At 35.6% G+C, this 12,434-nt stretch overlaps 1 non-coding gene across 1 annotated transcript; it reads left to right on the forward strand.

Annotated features, from left to right (window-relative positions):
* Positions 1-4,303: 4,303 nt before the first annotated feature.
* Positions 4,304-4,377, forward strand: Trnat-ugu (transfer RNA threonine (anticodon UGU)). Its single transcript has one exon. It is a non-coding gene; the product is annotated as a tRNA-Thr (tRNA).
* Positions 4,378-12,434: the final 8,057 nt, after the last annotated feature.

The raw sequence follows: 12,434 nt of genomic DNA on the forward strand, positions 1-12,434 counted from the left end.
ACGTTGAGCAAGCGCACGATCAAGTAATTCATCCGTAAAGATCGGACGCTTTAGCACGTGGGGTGTGTAAAGTTTCATCTTTTTGCACTTGGAAATGGCGAAACGCGATAGTTTACCAATTTTATTTCAATTGTATCATTGAATGTGGGGTTTTCACCAGGAAAACATACAATTTTTAAATAAAACAAGAGATGTGTTTGTTAGAAACACCATGCCCCCTTTTACTCCGCTTTAATGCCATATATTTGACCGTTGACCTTAAAGGATTACCTTGACCTTTCACCACTCAAAATGTGCAGCTACATAAAATACACATGCATGCCAAATATCAAGTTGCTATCTGAAGAGACATAGAAGTTTTGAGCATTTTTCGAAACCTTAACGCGAAACCTAAACGCAAAGTGTGACGGAAGGACAGACGGACAGACAGACGGACAGACAGACGAACGGACGGTCCGATCACTATATGCCCGACTACGGGGGCATAAAATATATGACTCATAAATATTCAGGAGCGCATCCGCAAACATTTCCAAATTGCAGGCTACCTACCTCACAGGCTAAAGCGTCCGATCGTCACGGATGAATTATTTTATCGTTAGGTTGCATTTAAATTATTCAAATTTGAAAAGTTTGCGTTAGAAAAGGCTCTAAAACACGTGTAGGTAGTCTGCAATTTGCCAAAATGCGCGGATGCGCTCCTAAATATCCATATGAGTCATACAGTTTTAACAATTATTTTTATGTTTTTTCTGGTGAAAGAACCATCCTTAATTGATGAACTTGAACTACAATTAGATTATATCGCATTTCACCATTTCCACGCGCAAAAAGTTAAAACCACGCATAACACACGTACCAAAAGGTCATCTTGTCACTGATGAATGGTTTTAAAGTTAGCTCAAAATGTAGTAAAATGATCACATGTAAAATTTTAAACAAAAATCTTCATTTTTTAATAAAAATCTTAACTCATAACAAAAATATTCATGTTTAACAAGGGATGCGTTAGAAAAGTGTAACGTGTAAGAGTACATAAAGGTACCATAACTTGTTCGGATGTGTTTGTTGTTTTTTTAAAAACAAGACATGTACAATAAGAGACCAATTCAGTACTGGATTAACAGACATGCTAATAATATACAGTAATATGCATGTGAGGAAGTGTATTGACTGTTCAAAGATGTTCATGAACATCTTTAATGTGATTTTTTAGTAAGTCATTATCATTGTGTTTTTATGTACAACCATTAACAATCATTTTAATTATCTCCAAAAGACTGAGCACCTATCGATTGTATCTATCTACAAAAGGCTTATCTGCTATAATTGTCTGCGGTATTGTATCGTATGAGGTAATTAATAAATTTGACCTTTACAAGTTTACATGACTATTTGTATTACGTTTTCAATATTATGATTCGAGGATGCTGCCATATCAAATCCCTCTTATTTTTAGTTTTGTGCTTAAATACTTATACGAAATTCAAATGTTACTCGTTTTAACACTGATTTCATTCCAGAGTCCTTCTATAATAACATTTTCAGAAGATGGTAAATTAGAAAACATATGTAAGTCTCATGTGAATCCGCACTTTGGGACACAGAGCTGACCCCCCATGGACTATCGATGAGCGGAAAAGTAAGTAAAATATATATTGTAATAATGTCATTCCTCATTAATTAATTTTGGCCAGAACGACCTTTAGTGATTTTCACACGAACATCAATCCCATTAACATCCAAACAAATCATTGATGCGAGTACCAGTCAATTAATATTTACTCAGTCCCTAAATACTAAGTGACTGCGACGTGAGTCTGCTGATATTTTCGACGTTTGTTTTTATGAAAATTCATGTCGGTGTTGATCCGATCCATATGAACAATACTCATGCATAATCTTGAGAACATGTGGTCGGACGTGGTGTATCTAAACCATGTCTTTACACTTCTTAGCTTGCTGAATGATCGTCCCACAATATAATATGGGCGTTCATGATAAGTTTTATGATCATCGCCTCACACATGACTGGAAACAAATCCGTTTTTGTTTTCCAAATCAACAAAGTCTGACTCGAAATTTGTTAAATTAATTCTTTTTTGCGCATTTGTTTTAATTCTTGTGCTGTTTTATGATAGTCCCTGCAATAGTCACTTCGTCCATTTTATCAATCCTTCTCTTTTGACGAGTTTCTCTTCATCGACAAATCTCAGTTCAATAGAAAGCTGCTCCGTTTCCAAGACATCAGCAGTCTCATCCGCAAAGATTTAGAATCCAGTCGAATTGATTGTTGCAGTAACAGTATCATCCCTCACTGTCTCTTCACATAGACTTATCGGTTAATTTTAGATTCAAACAGAGGCATATTTGGCATTGTTACATGCGTTCACCTTATTTGTCTTTAATACATCATATTCAGATTTTATTCGAAACGATAACAAATCGTTCAAATTGCAGTATTTGAAATATTTACCTTAGTGCAATACCATGGATACCACAGAAGATAATTCTCGACAAAAAATGAATAAATTGTTCACGGTTCCTTGAAACATTTTCATGGAAGGCACTTTCCGATAAACTGTCAACACGACGTTTAGGATTGTTCGTGTTGCTAAGAAACTTGATAGCATCCTTTTAAGATTGATGATGCCAGGCACTACTCGTGTGTTTTTTGCAGCCTTAGGGAAGTCGTATCGGGGTTGTCATTTTATCAAAGGATTAACGGTTGGTTTTGCATTTCGGACGTATTTGTTGTAAGCAAAATACTTCAGGGTTGTCGCAGGCAAAGGCCTGTCGTGGATAAAGAGCCCATAAAACGATTTCTATGTTGGTACAAAATATGTTCAATTCTTCAAATGGTCGCTCATGATAAATTTGAATCTGTATTGTTCAAGGCTATCATCACGTTGGTTTGTGTTGGTTTATTCAGAATCAGCGAATACGTTTTTACACATAATGACAATTGGTCACTTTTGTTTGAAGACGTGCGGCTGGCCGCCGGTCATCAGCAGGTTTTGATATGTTTAAGACAGTCAAAAACTAATCAGTTATGAAATCCTGTTAACTTTAGAAATCATTGTAAAACAAATAAATTAATATGCCCATGTTGCAACCTCAAAGTATCCTTTGTCATTCGGCCCGTTATATCGGGTCAGCTTTGTGTGCACAATAACTATAGACCAGTCACGTGTTATCAATTTTCAGCAGTACTTAAAACGTGTGTTATACAGTCAGATATTGACATGGAAACACCAGGTTTGTTTTCAGAAATGATGGCGTTCATTTATCGGACTCGACATGTTTTTAGATTCAGTGCGCGATGTTTTATAAAAAATACTTTGAAACATGTCATTGAATAAGGGGAAAATACATAAATTTATTTTTTAGCGGAAATTGTATGTCTTGGAGGTGATGGGAAGCATTAAAAGTAAAAATTTGTAACTATATAATGATATACATACGTCCAGGGGAGGTAAACTTAGCATTTTGTCGTCATATGGCAATTCAATTCCATTTATCTTTTTGTATTTTTCTTTTTATATGTTTTATATTGTTCAAATATAGAATATTAAAATGTGTTTACTTAATTTAATACATTAACAAAAAAATAATTATAAATATGTAAATGACAAATTATTATAAATATGTAAATGACAAAGTTGGCTTGTGTAGTTGTGTAGTAATGATTGAGCATTTCTGGCTGTATTTAATCAATACGCGTAGAACAAGTGGATGTCGCCAAACGATAAGGGATCAGGCTGCTGTAACCTAACGTTCATGACATAGACAAACGCTAAAAGACTGTTACACTTTGTAATCCCAATAATTCGAACCGGATGAATGAATCGAATCGTGGTTAACAAATAGGGTACTGAGCTGCTTTCTGTGATAAAGATAATTATGTAATGTTGTTTATTGTGAACTTTGCTCTGTAACTACATTTAGAAAAGCTGTTTTTATGTAGGAAATGTAGGGGCATAGGACCTGAATTAGCTATCTAACAGTGTCTTTATAAATAACAAGAATTGTGTTTTCTTTGCACTCTCTATTTAATGTGTGTTTCACATACGGCAAAAAATAAAATTCTTGGGGAAATATCTTAATTAACACTATCCGACAGATAATTGTAAATGTAATGTATACGACACAATGTCTATACTCACACAATTAATTCACACGTTAATGTAAACTGTCAACGTCTTGTATTTGTAAACACTTGCGCAAAGTGTGCGAATTGGTAAATTTACATGAGAATGTCACGGTCTGAACTTGGTCACGTAAGGGGAAGGAGTTGTGTGGTGGTCCGGTTAGCTCAGTCGGGAGAGCACTCGCCCTGTAAGCAAGTTGTCTCGGGTTCGAGTCCCGGACTGGCCGCTCAATTTACCCACCCTGTGACATTTGGCGTCCAACGTGGGGCCCGTGACGTAACATCGGTATACTCCTACGGAGGCCCATGGTTAATTTTATATCACCCCGAATCCCTGTATTCGAGGACGAATACATATTCAAGTGCGGTGTATGTCACTGTCTGAACTTGGTCACGTAAGGGGAGATGTTGTGTGGCGACCCGTTTAGCTCAGTCGGGAGAGAACTCGCCCTGTAAGCGAGTTGTCCCGGGTTCGAGTCCCAGACTGCCGCACAATTTGCTCACCCTGTGACATGAAAACTTCATAAAAAGCAATGAAATTCAATTCTGTAGTTGGGATTTAATACTGTTTGTTGCTAATCTTGGCTACATTCTCTTCCCAATTTTAATAAATCTTTTCAGCAATAATTTTGCACTTCAGTCTAATGCTCTTGGAAAAAGCATTACCATTGAGAAGACTGTATCTTTTTCTCTGTTTGCTGATATTTTTTTACAGTCGGAAACACCAGATAATCGAAATTTAATGAGCGTCTAATCATGGCCGTATTTATTTTTAGTAGGCATACAGTATAAGGTTTGGGGTCTTGTGTCTTGTGTTATACAAACGTATGGATACCACGGTAAATGCACACTATGCAAATTCATCTCTAGGATGTCTTCTTGCTAGGTAAATTCCATTGGTGAATTTTCATTTCAATGTTTTACTAACTTATATGAATCAACCATCATATTCAACAATACGTATCAATACGTATATGGATGGTATATGGAAACGAACACTATATTTAAATATTTGCTTTAAGAAACTGAGAGGCTAGATTGTGTTAATGTTGGTTAATATGAACTCATCACTGCTGTTCACGTGGAATTCGGTCAGATACCTGAAATGAATACATATATGTGTTCATTATTATGTAATTTTTTTCGATCCTTTAGATCCTGTATTAACCAAACCATTGGATTTTCCAGTCGTTCAACCAGCTTCAATCACGGTTTACAAGTTCAGCTTTTTTCACGTTTACACAAACTTATTCAAACATATTTAACTTATGTTTCGGGTCATTTTCTATATAAACATACATATATTACAAAGATATGATATTAGTATGCGCATATTGATAACAATATCAAAGGTGCAAAGGTCAGTTTTCTCTCTCACACACAAACACACACGCACGCATGCATGAACACATACAAAAATTTTGAAACTACCAATCACGTTAATTTTCAAAGAATAATAGATGCATATTATTTCAGTTTAAAGAAAATATCACAAACAGGACATCCAAAATCAACAAAATAATAGTTGAGAATGCCGATTGAAGTAAACCGATATAGTTTTCAATATAACACAAATACAGCTTATTGTACTGGGCTTTGAGGTCGAACAATACGTTAAGCAATAATTAAAAAGCTTATCGTTAATTTCATATTGGCCGTTTTATGCCTTACAATTCACCAAACAATGATATAGTGGCTCGAAGCCAAAGATCCAGTTTGATAAGTATAATCATCGCTACGAAGTCCTTTTTTAAGGCAAGTAGATAGTCGCTCATTTAGACACAGGAGTACAGAACAGGGCAACATAAATGTTAATGTTAATCGGGCCATTGTCAAACCAATGATCTGTGTGGGATTTAAACAGGCTTTATTCAGACTTTAATCACTTCGATCCACTTGACGCGCAGTGTACCGATGATGATATAGTTTTTAAAACATAATAAAACAAATCTTATATTTCACCGAGTTTAAATGAAAACAATTGTAATGATACACGTAATACGAAAACCAATCGAGCATATATTAATTCACAATATAAATAATTAAGTATGATCTAATTCATTTTCAATTATTTTAAGAATGATTTACAAACGAAGTAAGTTAACGAATAGCATACTCATACCTACAGCATATTTAACATCGCAAGCATGTACGACTGTGGCTGTGTTTATTAGACACTTTAAGTTACTTGAAAGTACTTTAAAGTTTATATCAAACAATAATAAGGGTCAAATTTATGCATCGGTATGTACATGTAGTTGAAGATCAATTACCATACAAATATTTGTTTTTAAATTCGTACAAAGAAGGCAATATATCAACTGGACAAATCTGTTCCCATACACTACAGTATTTATTGTTGTATGTATTTTAACATTCGGTGATTTAGAGAACATCGTTACTAGAAATGAAATTCGTATGTTTCAATTGTTCCTCGACTTAAAATGAGTACATTTTTGGAATGCAATGCAACATAACATAGGCTAATGAAGAGAGAAGCGGCGTGCTCCAAAAAAACTGAACTGCTTTGGAGCATGGCCAATTTGGACCCGAGGTTATGATTCGAACATGATAATTAATATAGGTCCACATAACTATAATTAACACCAAAGATGTAACCGCAATTCTTTGTGAGTTCAAATAAGATTTGTAAAGTAATTTCGAATATAAGTCAATATAAATCATGCGACAATTGGGGCGGGCCAGTTTTGTTCTTAGGGAATTGATTCGCTGAGTAGATGGTCACTGTACGAAATTACAAGCCAAGTAATAAAATTATAACCCTTGTTTTTTCAGAGAATAATCTTTTTTAAAGTTATAATTGTTGAAATCTAAGTTTAGCACTGTTGACCTACACATTGAGCTGACCTGAACGATTTGAACGACTATGAAACAGGGTTTCGTTTGTTATCCCTACATTAAATTTTAATTCGTAATGTGTCAAATTAACTCAGTATATGAAACAAATAGTAAGTGCTGGTATCGTTCCGGTTAGAACATTATAAAATATGTACAATATCGTTCAAAATACAAAGCATGAAAATGTTCTTACCATGGTATTAATCAGCCTTTATAAATCCGTACTTGGCAGTGCACTTATGTTCGAAAGTTTATCGAACGCAACGCTGCTCCTATTACCCGGATTTGTACTAGTTTGTTGTTTTAATAAAACATAACTATAAAATAATCCGATATATTTTTTGACTGTTTTCAACACTACAGTACGGTAATCAAAATACAATTCGTATGTACGCCAGTGCAACTACACTAAATAGTAACTAGGCGGAAGTAAATGAGCTTCCAAGTATTACGTACCGAACATGGTTTACCTGTGGTTTAAGCATACTGTCAGGTTACGTACCAGTAGTTAGGGTCTCGGGTTGCGAAATCTAATTTAGGTTTGACGATATAGCATATAGAAAGATGAACCGCGAGAATGATGGACTCTGTCAATTAAACAACACTATTATTGTTTGACGATTGATTTTTGTGTATTATCTTCATAAGACCCTTGTTATCCGACCTCAATTGAATATTGTGCTTTCATAGCTTCACATCAAATACATGTTTACATATAATTCTTGGTTATAATTCCAAACATGTTGCGTGTAAGTAGTGAAGACGGTAAAATTCCAATTCGCCCTGAACAGCCATCCTATAAGTCTTTATTTCTACACGCGCACATGAAGACTTCCAGTACGTCACTTAAAAGCCAATCAGACACATTAAATACACACAAAACATCAAACTCGCAAAACAGCCGTTTCCAAACATAAAAGAGCGCCATCCTTTTAAGATTTGGAAATAAGAAAATAATGGTATGTATTTTCGCATGCGACAGCGCATCATAGAATCTTCTATTGGATGCACGCAAATCGTTTACTTTGGAATTAGACTAAACTGAATACGCGCGTCGATTTTAAGGCCGCGAAGGCTTTTGTAGTGAAGCAAAAACCCATTACTTAATTCGTGTAGCAAATATAGTGTATCTGGTTTGTTGGGATAATCAGCCCAGTGTAAGACCGATTTCAGTAGGTGTTCGGACGCGCACCCATAAGCTTCGACAAATATAAAAACATGCAACTCAAGAATGCCTCAGAACAAAGGTCTATACGCTCAGCTTTTTAATAGGTTAGTGTATTCTTGTAAAAACTACATTTTAAAGCGACGGCTTAGTTGAAAAATCCAATAATTGCAACACAATATTACAGGTTTCCATCATATAAGTCAATTTTCGGAAAGCTAATCCTAGAGCAATATTGTATTTGACATACATAAAATAACAATATCAACTGAATACAGTCACATTTTAAAAGATTTTTAACCGACGGCGTTTCTTCAAAAAATAAAATTATGTAAACCCATGAGCATTTGAATGAAAACCGCACAATAATAAGTCGTTCACAATAGCCTTACATTATAACTATTTGGTTGGTTTATAATTATCAGAAATTGAGAAATAATAGTGAATACACACCTCACAAAGATAAAAACGATGTATTGATATAAAAATCACAATTGTCTTTGTATCCTGGCATTCAACAATATCATTTCTATGAAGACGGACTAAGGCAGCATTTAGTATTTAATATGGCATATAATGGACAATTATAAACATGTTAATAACATGGACATAAATTTTAAGTAATTACGAATATTTAATTTATAAAACAAACTTCATCAAAACTAATAATTACAGATTATACCTACACTTCAACACCGTTATTTCGAAGTCGTCGGGACCGTTAAAAAAACTTCGGACTAACGATAATTCGAAATAAACATTATACAGAAGACTTCTTTGATTCTGTAATAAATAAAACATTGTGGAATTCGCATGGTTTTGTTACACGCTTACTTAAAGCGTAAACTAGTCAGATAGCAAATAGATTTCCACTTGTAACAAATGGAGGAATAAAGCGATTTTGTTTTTGTTTTTATATTTGTCTAATTACAGAACATATAAAATATAAAGAATAGCACACATTATCAGACATGCATACATATATATACATTTTCGGAAATGAAACCTTTTTTTTAACTAATACGCGATGTATCTCTGAACAACGGCGTTCGCGCAGACGACAAAGATGTAATGATCGGCTTTTGACGCGCCACGACAAAGGTGTGAAATTACGCACCGTATTCTGCAGTTTTGCCTTTGGATTAAAGATTGATAATTAGGTGCGAATTATAGTGTTGGGACCGACTGAATCACTTCGAATTAACGATTTCTTCGGTTTAACGAAGTTCGGATTAACAATGAAATTTTACATTAAACAAGGGAGAACCAAAATCGGGACCTGAAATATACTTCGAAATAACGGTGACTTCGGATTATCGGTGTTCGAAATAACGGTGTTGAAGTGTAGTTGTTTTTTGACTGTTGACCTACATTTGTTTGTGTTGCGAACCTTTCTTGTCTGAGGAATTTATTTTTATACGAACAAGTTGTGCGATCTACGTTTCTTATTGTATTTGGAATGAACCAGAAACATGAATATTCCTGGTGGGCTTCATACGATAATTACATTTTAATCACCAACAATTTTATATAAAAATCTACCGACAACGTTTGCAGAAATATTATATCATAACAACTCTATTGGAAAATCAATACGACCAAATAAGACCACTTGCTAAAATAACGGAAAGCTTATAATCACAATGATACGTGTAACTGATCTACGTAGTTGTATATATTTGTATCATTATACAAAGCTATGTGAAAATACCCTGTTAAATGCACCCCAACATTAAATATAGTAGTAGTAGTTGTATATGTTATTAAGTGGCTCATAGTACATAGACACTGATTGGTATTTGCTGGAAAAATACGTTCATATGAAACATTGATATTCATTTACACTTCATTCCAACTTAACGATTTAATCGATTAACCAGAGTTTCAGATAAGAGAGGTATAAGTGCTATGGGAAATATATGTTGCCTTTAGAGTGTTCACATGGTAGATAATGACAACGCACGACGGTTATTATTATTTGATCCATAGTCCGATATGTTCAGATATCCTTTTTCTTGCATCCACCAGCCCTGGTGTGTCGCCCGGCTTAGCAGGCAGCATATCCGCGCAATGGACTGAACAAAACAACTTGGCATTAGAATTGCCTCTAAAACTGAATATCCGTTACTTGGTCCGCTATGTTATTCTTGGACTTATGGTATGCAATAGACAACGGCATTGGGAAACATTTTAGTTTGGCTATGAGCCGCTCAACGCAGTGCGCACATGCTCATCAGGGATGACACTGTAATGGTCAGCGATGGAGGGATGTTATGGTCAGCGATGGAGGGATGTAATGGCCAGCGATAGAGGGATGTAATGGTCAGCGATGGAGTGATATAATGGTCAGCGATGGAGGGATGTAATGGTCAGCGATTGAGGGATGTAATGGTCAGCGATGGAGGGATGTAATGGTCAGCGTTGGAGGGATGTAATGGTCAGCGTTGGAGGGATGTAATGGTCAGCGATGGAGGGATGTAACGGTCAGCGATGGAGGGATGTAATGGTCAGCGATGGAGGGATGTAATGGTCAGCGATGGAGGGATGTAATGGCCAGCGATAGAGGTATGTAATGGTCAGCGATGGAGGAATGTAATGGTCAGCGATGGAGGGATGTAATGGTCAGCGATCGAGGGATGTAATGGTCAGCGATCGAGGGATGTAATGGTCAGCGATGCATGCATGATTAGCCCCGCCTCAGCCAATAGAAGCTGGCGGTATGTTATATGCTTGTTTCCATTCAGTTAGTTGCGCTTTGATGGCGGTTGCGAATAAACGTGTTTAAAACCTATTACTCTTGGGTCTTGGATAATCATATCCTTTTACGGGTCTAGGCAACAAATACATACTAAACATTAAGAACTACAAAACATTACATACACTTCCGCTTTTATGGAATTTTGCGTTTAGATATAGTTTCTTCGAAACACATCCAGTCGTCGAAAATGTCGTCTACGATAGCCTGTGCGCTTTACACAGGCTAATATAGGACGATACTTTACGAACCAGCATTAAGCCCGGCTTTCTAAGTGACCGGCTTATATAAATTACCTTTAAATTTAACGGAATGTTGATTTTATCATAAATATAATGTCAAATGGACTTAAATTGCATATTTGCATAATAAATCATGATATAGTCAGCAAATATGGCATACATTACTATCGGCAACATAAAACCATAATACCAAAGACTAAACATTATTAAAAGATCGTGTGTGTTTTTTTAAGTCGAATACGGTAAAATAATATAGCCTCCATCGATAGTCTGGGAAAAAACTTTTCTTAATATCAAAGCGTTTTAAATATTTAGTTATCATTAAAACCATGTATTATCAAAGTTGCCTGTTTCGAATAATGGTTTAGAGTATCGAAAACAGTTTTTGAGCTGCGTTCCTGGAAACTTTGGCATTATCCGTATCACAGATAAGCCTCTTCAGTCCGCAGGGGTAACACTTTCTGCCTATAATTGAGTATTGATAAGAAGAGAACTCCTTTTAAAGATACATTTCTTAAAAGAGCAGAGCGTCGTTTCGGAACAGCGTGAGCGTACTGCACAGGCTTATCTGGGATGATATTTAACGCGCATTCATTAAGCCCAGTATTCAAAGAACGCGACTCAAATGTTTCAACAATGTGTAATAGTCTAGTTCCCTGCCTCGCGTCAGTGTAGATTGGATTATATTAACAATGTTATTTATTTATCCTTTACGTGTTAAATATTTTGTGAATAAATAAAATGTTCACAGAGTATGAAAAAGGAGTTACGGAAAGTATCTCAAGCCTTAGCGCCGATTGTTCCATTGAAATTGACAATGCCACGTCACCACTGATTGCTATTATCTGTCAATTAAGTCACATATTACGGCATAAATATTCAATAAATTGAATTGAAATTAATTGTCTACCAACCGTCAATGAGAATGCTCTCATGGTCGCTGTATGCGTTTGCCAGTGTGCCATTGGAAATGACCTTTCGCTAGGGGTCAAGGACGCCGTTTACAAAAGACATCGTAGGAGATCGGAAGGTCAAGACTGCCATATAAACGGTTGGTCTCGTCACAGTTATGGTCTACCTGGATGATATTCAAGTCTTGACATGTATAGTAATAGACATGCCGAAACAATATTTAAGTACATGTTTAATAAGCTGTGAAAACTATGCATCCTTTGTTGTCGCTTGGTCGATGTTGCTTTTGTAATTTTCAATCATTCTGTCGTGTTTGCGGTTTACAATAAAGCTTGATTTGTTTAACATCAT

Source organism: Dreissena polymorpha, chromosome 6, assembly GCF_020536995.1.
Source record: "Dreissena polymorpha isolate Duluth1 chromosome 6, UMN_Dpol_1.0, whole genome shotgun sequence".
NCBI classification, from domain to species: Eukaryota; Metazoa; Mollusca; class Bivalvia; order Myida; family Dreissenidae; genus Dreissena; species Dreissena polymorpha.